We start from the raw sequence: 12,400 nt of genomic DNA on the forward strand, positions 1-12,400 counted from the left end.
CCTGTCTGTGTGATAAGAGGGGCATAACCAGACCATTCACAGATAGGCTAGGGTCTTTACTTGCTTGTGGAACTCTATTAATATGCAGCTATATGACTTTGTAATCTAACCGAAGGGGCGGGGGGACTTAGAGATCAGTCATGTTGCAGAGGGGGTGGAATGTCGAGGGCAGCTGTGTGCCCATTAAAAGGAACAGAGCATGGAGGAAAGAGTTTGCTGAAGCTCACAAGACCTACCATTTGTCGTACCATTTCTTGTTTCTATAAGCATATATATTTATTTTAGGTCAAGTTGGTTGATTTGTGTACACTCTTTGGAATCTGCTGTTAGAATTCTTGCAGAATTTGGAGATATTTGACATGGAGTGAAATGTTGATAGTTGTGGTCAAGTGAAGGGCAGTTAGTATTTGGGCTGAAGCCAAAAAGAGAGATTGGTTTACAGGTTCCTGTCCCTTAAAACTGGAGTGTTATGCAGTTATAGACTGTAACGAGAGCCACTTTGGTGTAGCAGTTACATTAGGACCTTGGAGACCCAAGTTTGAGTCTCCACATGCTCTTCCACTTCCATGGAAGCTTGCTGGGCGACCTTGGGCCAGGCACATACTTGCAACCTAACTCCCCTCACAGAGTTGTCATGGGGGTAAAATGGAGGAAAGAAGAAATGATCCACTTTGGGTCCCTACTGGGGAGAAAGGTAAAGTAAATCGACAAGACAGGCCCTTACTTGCATGTGTTAATGTTCTCCTTATAGCGGACAACTATTGTGTTCACAGCTTTCATGACTGCGGCTGTTGCCTGCTTGTTTTCAGATGCATCTTTACAACTGTAATGGTTAGTAATTTGCAGCTTGAGAAAAAAAATATTTCACATACCATGCACCTGACTGCTTAAGGATACAAGTACGTTGGTTTAACACTGGTATCCCTGTAATATTTGGAGTGGACTAATGATAGCCCCAGGGTTTCTCCTCCATCTGTCTTTAGTCTTAGAAAGGGCGGGGGGATGGCCTTTGCCTGAGTGCAGTGTGTATATGGAAGATCCATGGTATCTAGTTTTGTTGTCTGAAGAAGAAGAGGTGAACTCTGACTCTCAGAAGCTTATGCTGGAATAAATGTTATTAGTCTTTTATGGCGCCAGTGGAATTGTGTTATAAAGGGCTGTAAGTAATCTTAGGAATATAAAATGTGTTTATAACACATGCTCTTGTGTTGTTTAAGAAGCATTTGAAGATACTAATGCCTAGATTTGGTGAGGGGAGTTCCCAAGTGGAACGAGTACTTGGGCAAAGAATGTATGTGTATTCACTTGCTCATGCAAGCAGCCTGTTGTGAAGATATGACCTACTTAATTCATTGCAGTGACCTACGAGCCTTCTGTATTACCCCTAGAATAGCTTGCTGATAAGATATGCTGATGGCATGATGTTCCCCTTGGCACCCATCTCACTCTGCCTCTTCCATCCATCACCCTCGTCCATCCATTCCCATCTTTTCTCTGACATGGGAATGCCAGCTTGCCCTCCTTTCCAAGTACCTGTCTTCTGACTCTTTTATGCCTTACTTCACTGTGTTTAGGACTTGCAATCATTTCCCTTGATGCCTCTCTCAGCCAATTTCACAGCACTCTGGGCTGGTGGGACCTTAAACTCTTCTTTGCGTGCAAATTATGCACATCTGGTGCCAAAGGAAAGGAGCACAAGAGGAGAATGAGTAGGATTTGTGTCTGCAAGAGAATGTTTCTTCTCCGGACTCTAGGTTCTTGAACTAGGGTTGATTTTGGTGCAGGAAACTACAGAGGGTTGGTTTGTAGTTAGAATGTCAGACTAGGACCTGGGATGACTGGGTTTGAATCTCTCTGAACCATGGAAGCCTGCCAGATGACCTTGTTGAGCCTGTCACAGAGTTTTTGGGAGGATTAAATGTAGGAGGGGGAAACAGTGTGTTTGGCTGCATTGGTCCCCAGTCAGGGAGAGAAGGGGGATAGAAATGGAAAAGAAACATAAGCATCTAGAGCTCTGGCGCAAATGGGTGATGCAACAAGTAGCTGGTTACAATGTTGTCTATAGGAGTACATGGAGAGAAGTATTGCAATTTGTAATCAGTTTGAAGGCCTTTCAGTAAGGAATGGAGGAGTGTGGGTTTCTCTGGGTGCATTTTTCTGTGCCAGCATTCTTGGCTTATATTTGCTGATAGGCGGGTTCCTAGTTTGTAGGCTAGTTTGTCGTTTCCTCTGGTTGCTTATTGATATTGTGTAATCTGGCAACCTGTTTTAGTGCTAGCATTTCTGTGAATTGTTGCACTTATATTACTTCATTTTCATCTTTCCCTTACTCTAAGGCAGAGCACCATTTGAGACTTCCCTATAGGGACTTTACATTTAATTAAGAACAAGATAACATTAGTGACAAACATTAGTGATGGCTTTCTTCTTGCTCATTTATCACAAGGGCTGGATCTGACATAAATGTCACCTTGTTGGGCTGGGTCATGTGTGCCATAAAATGTAACACAAGGTACCGGGGATATAAATTTATAAAGGTGATTTCATAAGTCGAATGGCATTAGCAGGTGAATGAGAATAGCAGGCTTGATTGGATTAGGTGTGATATGCAGAGGGGTAGTAACCGTGGCGATACTAGCATTGGTAACAAGACCTAGGTCTCAATTCCATCCAGGAGAATTCAGCCCTGGAGAATTAAACTTTTTTTTATTTATATCCCGCCCTCCCTGCCAAAGCAGGCTCAAAGAATGCAAAGAATCAATGGACACAAGTCTGACATTAGAAACCACAGCATTCAGTGACTGATCTAAGAGTAGCTGTGCTTTTACAAAGGAATTTAAAAGGGAGATTAGAGAGACTGCTGAATTGCAATTGAGAGTGCAACATAAGACAATGCATCCTTCTAGACTGAACTGAGAGCTAGTTTTCCTGTCTCATTACCAGTGTGGGCTACTATCATTTGGCATCTAAAATCACCCTACTCTTCAAGATCTAAGGACCAAATCAAGTGTTCAAATTCATGATTAGGGTCTTTTTGAAAGAAAATAAATCCAGATAGGAACAGAAAAATCCAATATTTTTTTAAACTGTTCAGAAAAAGCCAAAATAATTTCCTCGGTGTACATTGTGCTTGACAGAAGAATCCATCCACCCTCCTTCCCTCTGAGGAAGACAAAGTTTGCTTGCACACAAAAGTTTATACCCGCAGTAAAATGTTGTTGGTCTTGAAGCTTTTCTCTCTCTTTTGTTCCCCTCCTTTCTTCCCAAAAGAGGATAAGGAAGTAGAAGCTCTGTGTGTGAGAGGGAGGGGGAGGTGGGGGGAGAAAGGCAAGAGGCATGAAACAGGAAGCAGTAAGCAAAAGCCACTGAGGAAGCTGCTAAAAAGCAAACTACAGTGTAGCTGCAGCAGCAGTCCTGGAATAGGAAGCAGAAGGAAGTTGCTTGGGGACTGGATTTGAGCCCTGCATGGGCCAGATGTGGCCCAAGCGCTGCATGTTTGACACCCTTGCTCTGTGGAGTTCAGATCAGTTCATTTAATCTCACAGCGGCCCTTTGAGATTGGCTAGCCTGAGAGACAGTGAGTGGCCCTAGGCAAACCATTAATTTCTGATGCTGCGTTGAGATTTGTCGTTGGGTTTTTCTCATCTGTTGTCAGCGTTGTAGCTAATACCTCACTATGCCTCTAAGAGCACACTAGCTTTCTATATGTGGTTTGCTTGAGTAATGAACCCATCAATTTATTTGGAAGTATCTTTTCAAAGTGTGGTGCTAATTTTGTCAGATGATATTTATGGGATAGTGGCTTGTATCCAACCATGCCGTTCCCTTGATGGAAGAGCATTTCTTCTGGGGAGGAGGGGGCCATTAAAGTGCACCTATTCCCACCACCTTGCACATCCCATAATCAAGCATTGCATAATCAAAGGATGAACATAATCAAAGAATGGTCCTAAGTAATGCCCAAGACTTGGTGAGAGATGTAAAAGTGATCGCACCGCTTGGGAGCAGTGACCATAATGTTATTGATTTCACCATTTGTATAAATAGAGAGCTGCCCCAAAAGACCAGCACAACCATGTTTAACTTTAAAAGGGGTAAATTCTCTGAGATGAGGAGGCATGTGAAGAGGAAACTGAAAGGAAAGGTGAATACAATCAAACCTTTGGGGAAGCTTGGAGGCTATTTAAAACTACAATCCTAGAAGCTCAGATAAAATATATACCACAAGTCAGGAAAGGCACAAACAGGTATAAGAGAAAGCCTGCATGGTTAACAAACAAAGTAATGGAAGCTGTAAAAGGTAAGAAGAAGAGGAAGAAGAAGATATTGGATTTATATCCTGCCCTCGACTCCAAAGAGTCTCAGAGTGGCTCACAATCTCCTTTACCTTCCTCCCCCACAACAAACACCCTGTGAGGTGGGTGGGGCTGGAGAGGGCTCTCACAGCAGCTGCCCTTTCAAGGACAACTTCTGCCAGAGCTATGGCTGACCCAAGGCCATTCCAGCAGGTGCAAGTGGAGGAGTAGGGAATCAAACCCGGTTCTCCCAGATAAGTGTCCACACACTTAACCACTACACCAAACTGGCTCTCCACAGGAGGACTCCTTTAAGTGGTGGAAAGCTAGTCCAAGTGAGAGTAATAAAAGGGAACACAGGCAGTGGCAAATCAAATGCAAGACTGTGATCAGGCAGGCAAAAAGGGGCTATGAGGAGCATATTGCAAAAAAAACAAAAGACCAACAAAAAAAATTCTTCAAATATATTAGAAGCTTGAAACCAGCCAGGGAGGAAGTGGGACCCTTGGATGACCAAGGGGTCAAAGGATTACTGAAGGAGGATAGGGAAATGGCTGAGAAGCTGAATGCATTTTTTGCCTCTGTCTTCACTGTGGAAGATGAGAAGTGTTTGCCTGCTCCAGAACCACTTCTATTGGAAGGGGTGTTGAAAGACTTGAGTCAGATTGAGGTGACAAGAGAGGAGGTCCTACATCTGCTAGATGAATTAAAAACTAATAAGTCACCAGGTCCGGATGGCATACATCCAAGAGTTCTGAAAGAACTCAGAGTTGAACTTGTGGATCTTCTGACACAAATATGTAATCTTTCATTGAAATCTGCCTCCGTTCCTGAGGACTAGAAGGTAGCAAATGTCACCCCCATCTTTAAAAAGGGTTCCAGAAGAGATCCGGGAAACTACAGGCCAGTCAGTCTGACTTCAATACCAGGAAAGTTGGTAGAAAGCATTGTCAAAAACAGAATGAGTAGGCACATTGATGAACACGAGTTATTGAGGAAGACTCAGCATGGGTTCTGTAAGAGAAGATCTTGCCTCACTAACCTGTTGCATTTCTTTGAGGGGGTGAACAAACATGTGGACAAAGGAGACCCGACAGATATTGTTTATCTTGACTTCCAGAAAACTTTTGATAAAGTTCCTCATCAAAGGCTCCTTAGTAAGCTGGAGAGTCATGGAGTAAAAGGACAGGTCTCTTGTGGATCAAAAACTGGCTAATTAATAGGAAGCAGAGAGTGAGTATAAATGGGCAGTCTTCGCAGTGGAGGATGGTAAGTAGTGGAGTGCTGCAGGGCTCAGTACTGGGTCCCATGCTCTTTAACTTGTTCATAAATGATTTGGAGTTGAGAGTAAGCAGTGAAGTGGCCAAGTTTGCAGATGACACTAAATTGTTCAGGGTGGTGAGAACCAGAGAGGATTGTGAGGAACTCCAAAGGGATCTGTTGAGGCTGGGTGAGTGGGCGTCAATGTGGCAGATGAGGTTCAATGTGGCCAAGTGCAAAGTAATGCACATTGGGGCCAAGAATCCCAGCTACAAATACAAGTTGATGGGGTGTGAACTGGCAGAGACTGACCAAGAGAGAGATCTTGGGGTCGTGGTAGAAAACTCACTGAAAATGTCAAGACAGTGTGCGACTGCAATAAAAAAGACCAACGCCATGCTGGGAATTATTAGGAAGGGAATTGAAAACAAATCAGCCAGTATCATAATGCCCCTGTATAAATCGATGGTGCGGTCTCATTTGGAGTACTGTGTACAATTCTGGTCACCGCACCTCAAAAAGGATATTATAGCACTGGAAAAAGTGCAGAAAAGGGCAACTAGAATGATTAAAGGGTTGGAACGCTTTCCCTATGAAGAAAGGTTAAAACGCTTGGGGCTCATTAGCTTGGAGAAATGTCGACTGCGGGATGACATGATAGAGGTTTACAAGATTATTCATGGGATGGAGAAAGTAGAGAAAGAAGTACTTTTCTCCCTTTCTCACAATACAAGAACTCATGGGCATTCGATGAAATTGCTGAGCAGTCAGGTTGGAATAGATAAAAAGAAGTACTTCTTCACCCAAAGGGTGATTAACACGTGGAATTCACTGCCACAGGAGGTGGTGGCGGCTACAAGCATAGACAGCTTCAAGAGGGGGTTAGATAAAAATATGGAGCAGAGGTCTATCAGTGGCTGTTAGCCACAGTGTGTGTGTGTGTGTGTGTGTGTATATATATATATATATATAAATTTTTGGCCACTGTGTGACACAGAGTGTTGGACTGGATGGGCCAGTGGCCTGATCCAACATGGCTTCTCTTATGTTCTAATGTTCTTAACTTGCATGATCATGCAGAGGACTGAAGAAAAGCGTGGAGGAGGTAGGTGGATGCAAAGTTTACAGTGACGGGTGACAACAACAAAAATGTAGTGAAGTCCCATCATGATCTTCATCCAAAGCTTAGACTGGTTTGGGTAGCCTGTGATAAATGCATTGAATACTCCATAGTCACAGTGGGGTGAGCTTGTTTATGGAACAGAAGGCCAGTTCAAAGTGTCTGACCACTTACAAGGAAACTGCTGACAGTGGATTCTCTCTGGTGACAAGCCATGCAGTGTCTGGAAGTTGCTTTCCACATGGTTTGACCTAATTGCTTGGAGACACAGTAAAATGAATCACATGGAAAAAGAGCTCTCAAGCATTAGCAGCCACTGCTAGGAGAATTGCCAGGTAGACACAACTTTTAGCAACTTCTCAGTGAGGCCCCCTGAACATGAAGCAGAGTACTGTGTAGACCATGCGGCCCATGGGCCAGCTCACGCCCGCAGAGGGCTCCAATCAGGCCCCCCAGCAACTGACTGTCCACTGCTTCATTTTCCCTTGTCTGCTTTTTTCAGTCGCCATTTTGTGTTTCTCCCGGGATAAGCCAGAGCAGCAAAGCAGCTTTTCCCTCTCCCCCCTCCCTTTTCCCAAAGGGAGGAGGGGGAGGAGCAGCCTCAGCCAATGAGGGAGCTTGGCTCTATAGCTCTGTTGGGTGATTAAGTTTGCCAGGCTCATTTAATCACCCTGCAGAGCTACTGGGACAAGCCTCTCTTCCTTCTAATAAATGGCTGAGGCTCCTCCCCCTCCTCATGCCCCGGGGAAGGAAAGAAAGAGCCAGAGCTTCCTTTGCCAGTCCCCACCATCAGGAGAGCTACAAAGAGTGCTTTTAAGACTAGCAATGTTTTAGTGAAGGTATGAGCTTTTTGCCTTGCTGCAGAGAGAGAGAGAGAGTTTTGTTGGGCTTGTTATGGGTGTTACTGGGTTCCCCTCCTCTTTTTCACTGTACTCATGCCCTCCAGTCTTTCTCAGTAGGAAAGTATGTGAACTATTTAGAAGAGAAATATCAGCATTAGGCTGAAAGTGTGTTCCACCTCAGGATTACCCAGCAAATTTTCCTTAATTTTTCTTTCACGTTTTCCTTTGATTGGGGGTCTTGAATTTAGACTTCCCAGATAGTAGGCTGACACTAACCACTGTACATGGCTCTCTCTGTTCTTATAGTTTTTTTTTGGGGGGGGGGAGTTGTGTTTTTTTTTAGTTGTAGTCATTTTTCTGGGGAAGATTATAGTTTTGTAGACAAGCACATAGCCCTCCGTCTGTGCCATGGTGCCTTCACATGTTCTTGACTGGTACATGAAGCAACTTCTGTACAAAAGCTCACAATGCCCAGCTGCTTCATGTTCCTCTGGGTCTTAGGCTCAAAGCATTGACCATGAGATGTCTGTAATGAATGTCAGTGAATCAAAAGTAGGTTTGCAACTTACAGATGTGCACACCTGAACAGCACATATTCAAGACTGGTACAGCACAAACATTGGCTGCAGTTTTTGATGCAATAATTCATAGCAAGAGGTGATATTTATCAGAGACTGTAAAACAAAATATTGCAAGCATACTAATATTTTAAGCATGTTTTATTTTAAGTAAAAAAAAATCTTTAATTGTGTGTCCGTGCCCTTTATAAAGTTTATATGTCCGCTACCTGGCATTACATTTGATGATACACATGGCCTGACCCGACAAGGTCTCATTTATGTCAAATCTGTCCCTCATAACAAATGAGTTCAACACCCCTAGTGTAGACCCTTGTTGTTCATGGGGGGGTCCATTCCTGGTCACTGCAAATGGCTAAATTTGCTTTTTGCCTGGTAAAAATCTGCTGTCTGAAATCTGCCTTATAGTAGCAAAACAACTGCAACGGCATTGCCCACAATATGTAATGATGCAATGATTACAATCAGGGCTTTTTTTTAAGAAAAAGCCCAGCAGGAACTTTTTTGCATGTTAGGCCACACCCCCACACACCAGGCCAGCCAGAACTGCATTCCGGTGTGTTCCTGCTCCTCAAAAAAGCCCTTGTTATGATGATGTGATTGGAGTAAAATCTAGCTGGAGACCTGGTCATGTTATTGGACCACAAACCACAACTAAAATAGTGAGAGTGAATAGTGAGAGTCTGTTGTATTCTTGTTCATGGTCAGTTGTTGTTTGAAACTGCATGTGGTTGGTGTTTGTATGTATGCATCTGTCTATGAGGCTGGGTTTGAAATCCTGAGACCCATAAGAGCAAACTGGGCAAGTGAGGGTTTCTCTGTAGCCTTTTCTGATTACCCTCACTGCTTTCAAGATCATTCTTCCAGCAAGAATTTTTGTGTGCATATTTTATGCTCTCCTTTAATGGAAATGCCAAGAGTCAGTTGTTGTGTTCATCATGACAAAGCTCCATGCCAGTCTCTTATGGATTCTTGGGATCCACTGCAGTGTAGCTACTTCTTGCACCACTTAGTAACAGCAAGTGACTGTGGTCATCTGTGCTGTGCCGCCTTCCCGTTCCAGTGCTGTTCCAGTTTCTTTAAGGGGAGGTGCTGATGTCAAAAGGAGCCATGCTGTGCATTTCTCCCACATGACTATGGACTTGACATTTTCAATTGTTATGGACATGAGCCATGCTACAGTGGCTCACAGGCTGCTGAAGATCATGTCAGAAAAGAGCCCTGAGCAGTTCTTGTTTATCATCAAGAGCCACAGGTTTGATGTGTTGGGGGATGGAATGGATTCAGAGTATGCTGTACCTTTCAGACCACGAGAGAATAATGTCACACGGAATGACCCAGCATTGACATCACCCAGAAGCCGACTCAGCATTTCTGCCGGTGATCTCTCTTTTTTGCAGCAGACGTTGTGTGGCTTGGTAGCACACAGTCCTAATGTCTGATATGAAGCCAACCTGCAGACTTGCAGTGCTGGTGCTGCAGCCTAAGAAATGGCTGGGAGTAATTCATCCAAAGCTGAGCATGAACATATTGAAGGGTGGGAGAGTAGCTAGGGTTTTTCATGAGCTTAATGTGGGGAATGCAGAGAAACCATCCCAGGGTTAACTTTGTAGAAATGCAATAGCCACACACGCTTCAATTTTTTACACTCACTCTGTGCCCTTCACCAGGTGTTGAGCTGTCAGATAAGACTGGGCTTTGTGGCTGCTCCCGTCGGTCCGTCTGTCTCCTTTCCTATCTCTATTCACTTGTCTCTTTCTATGATTGCTGACATGCCCCACTAGGTAACACTCCACACTGCCTGTGGACTCAGCAGCTGTGCGCCTCTCCTCTCACATACATACATGCGCTCACTATTCATTTGTGGCATATTCTGTTGCCATTGGAAACCTAAGAAAGAAGTGAATATACCATCCAACTCTCAAGCTTTTTCTTCCCTCTTTTCCCTCCCTCTCTCTCCTTGCAGAAGGCGAAGAGCTTAGCAATGAATCCATTGAAGCTTCGATCCATCAAAGAGCCAGATCGACGAGTCACGGACCGTTCCTAAATGTGATTAAATATCCTTTTCTTCCAAAGCTCAGAGGGAACACGGATTTACCTGACCGGGCTTCTTCACAATTTGGTGTTCAAAGCACAGCATCTCAAGGTAAGAGAACCTCCTCCTCTAACCTCCTGCCTGGTATCCCTTACCCTTTTCCCATTCCCTGTGCAGAGGTGCCCTGGACGGAGGTCTTGCAGCTCATCTGACAGTCCACTGAACCTCTGCTTTGCTGGATCCCTGTTGCCTACTTAAGTGACCGCTTCCCAGCTTCCCTGAGCAACTGGGAATGGTGAAGCTGTTTGGAAATTAGTATGTAGTAGGGAACCTCTGGCAGTTTTGCTGTATGCAATCCAGAGCTTTCTCCCCCCTCTCCCTCCCTCCTGCCTTTCTCTCCCTTCCTCTCCCCCTCTTTCTTGCCTTCTCTTCATTTCTGCACTCCTCACCCCCACAGTGAACGTTTCTCTCCCTCTTTTCTCGGTCAAAGGAGCAGCAATGATCACATTCGGCAAGCAAATAGCACCCCCCTGCACTGTCATAGCTATGCTGTACCTCCTTGTACTGTGGTACAATATTCTGAAGCTGCAGCAGGCCACAGAGAGTACCCTTCATGCTGCACTTACTTTGCAGACCTCAACATTGCAGGGTTGCTGTCCCATTATAGTGTTCGCAGGTACTCTTTGTTGGAGCTGAAATATATGCTCCAAAGCATCTTGTACTGGGAGCTTTTTCCTCACATGCATCCTCTTAAACTGAACAGTGAGTTTAGGTCTTCCTTTAATGGCCATGCTCTTTGATCCCTATGCACCACTTAGTATGGAAGAAGTCATGTGCTAAGAGAAGTAGAGAGCAACTTACAACTGCTAGGCTTGAGGGTGCAAGCTGTTACAGTCACACCTAATTAGTAAGATGCGCTTTACCTTCCCAGTTCGTGTGGAGTTGGGAGTAGCTGGAGGATGCATCATGCTTGGGAAAATGCAGGCCAGAGATGTAGTCATAGCAGTATTTTTTTTCCATTATGGGAGGTATCTTCCTGTTATTCATTGAAGTGGGAAGAAGTTTGCCTGAAGAGCTTTGGGTGCTCTGAAAGAAGACATGGTTGTTCTTGGGATAATGCAATCATTGGTCTTTGGCTAGGGACTGCTGTATGGGAGATGAATGTTTGCTAATGCATGGGTTAATTGTGTCATATCTGAGCACATGATGAAAATGGTTGTCGGATCTGAGTGCATGATGAAAATGTTGTGTGACTACCTTGCTGTACACCCACATCTTGAATTTTTTTTAAATCTCTGTCTGCATTTTACAGCATCATTGCAAGAGCTTCCAGAAGTTGGTGGTAACACAATAAGATCTCAATATGCCTTCAAAGACTTGGGGGCTTGGTGTGCATGGTGAAATGGTTGCATAACCGTAAGATGTTGCCTTGTGCCCTTGGTCTCTCTAGTCCAGAATCTGCTGTGATCTCTGGGGTCTCAAGGCTTTTCTAAGCCTTTGCATCTGAGATCCAACAGCCTTTCCTCTGTTACAGGATGACCGGTTGGATCCAGACAAAGTTTTCCAGTGGCAGGAAGGAACTTTCTTACCTCCCTAATCCCACTGCAGCCCCAGTGATCTCCACAAAATCTTTCTTCTACTGTGCAGGTGACCCTGATAATTACATGAAGGAGGTCAGCAGCAGGAAGGGAGAACTGGTGGGAACTAACAACTTAGTCTGGATCCAAGTCAGTGTCTTACTATGTTCATACTAGGGCACTTATCCACAATGTGTGTGCTTTGGCCCCAAGAAATGCCTTATACTCCTGAAATGCCTCTGTGTGAGGGAACCTCTTCAGAATTGGATGCTTCCTTATCACCTGTTCTCAATATACATTGTCCTCTAAAGGTGTTGCTGCCAGAAATATCTTATCTAGCACTGCCTTAGGGGCTGGGATTTTTATTGAAAGACTAATATCCACAAGAAGCACCTGTTTGATACTTTTACTAGTCTTGCTGGTTGTAATAACAGGCTTGCCTGCATAGAACACTGTGACCAGTGCTTGCCTGGGAGACTGTACTTTAAACCTATCAATCGAGGCAATAATGGCTGCAGTGGAGTCCTCAGAGCAGGTCTCTGCTCAGCTGCTGATTGCACCTATGACTGGGCACTTCTGGTACAAGAACAGTTTACTTCCTGAATTGCCCCACACACTCCTGCTAGATGGCAAGTACCTGGAAATGGTGATCTCAGGAAAGTGTTTGAAATGCAATGCTGGTGGAGTGTGTCT

At 44.4% G+C, this 12,400-nt stretch overlaps 1 protein-coding gene across 1 annotated transcript in view; it reads left to right on the top strand.

Annotated features, from left to right (window-relative positions):
• ELFN2 (extracellular leucine rich repeat and fibronectin type III domain containing 2) overlaps positions 1 to 12,400 on the top strand; it is a 182,724-nt gene that overhangs the window by 54,064 nt on the left and 116,260 nt on the right. The window contains exon 2 of the mRNA XM_060245499.1: positions 10,062 to 10,241. The gene's annotated coding sequence lies outside the window, so the exon portion shown is untranslated. The remainder of the gene's footprint in view (positions 1 to 10,061; positions 10,242 to 12,400) is intronic.

This window comes from Heteronotia binoei, chromosome 8 (genome assembly GCF_032191835.1).
Source record: "Heteronotia binoei isolate CCM8104 ecotype False Entrance Well chromosome 8, APGP_CSIRO_Hbin_v1, whole genome shotgun sequence".
In the NCBI taxonomy this organism is placed as follows: Eukaryota; Metazoa; Chordata; class Lepidosauria; order Squamata; family Gekkonidae; genus Heteronotia; species Heteronotia binoei.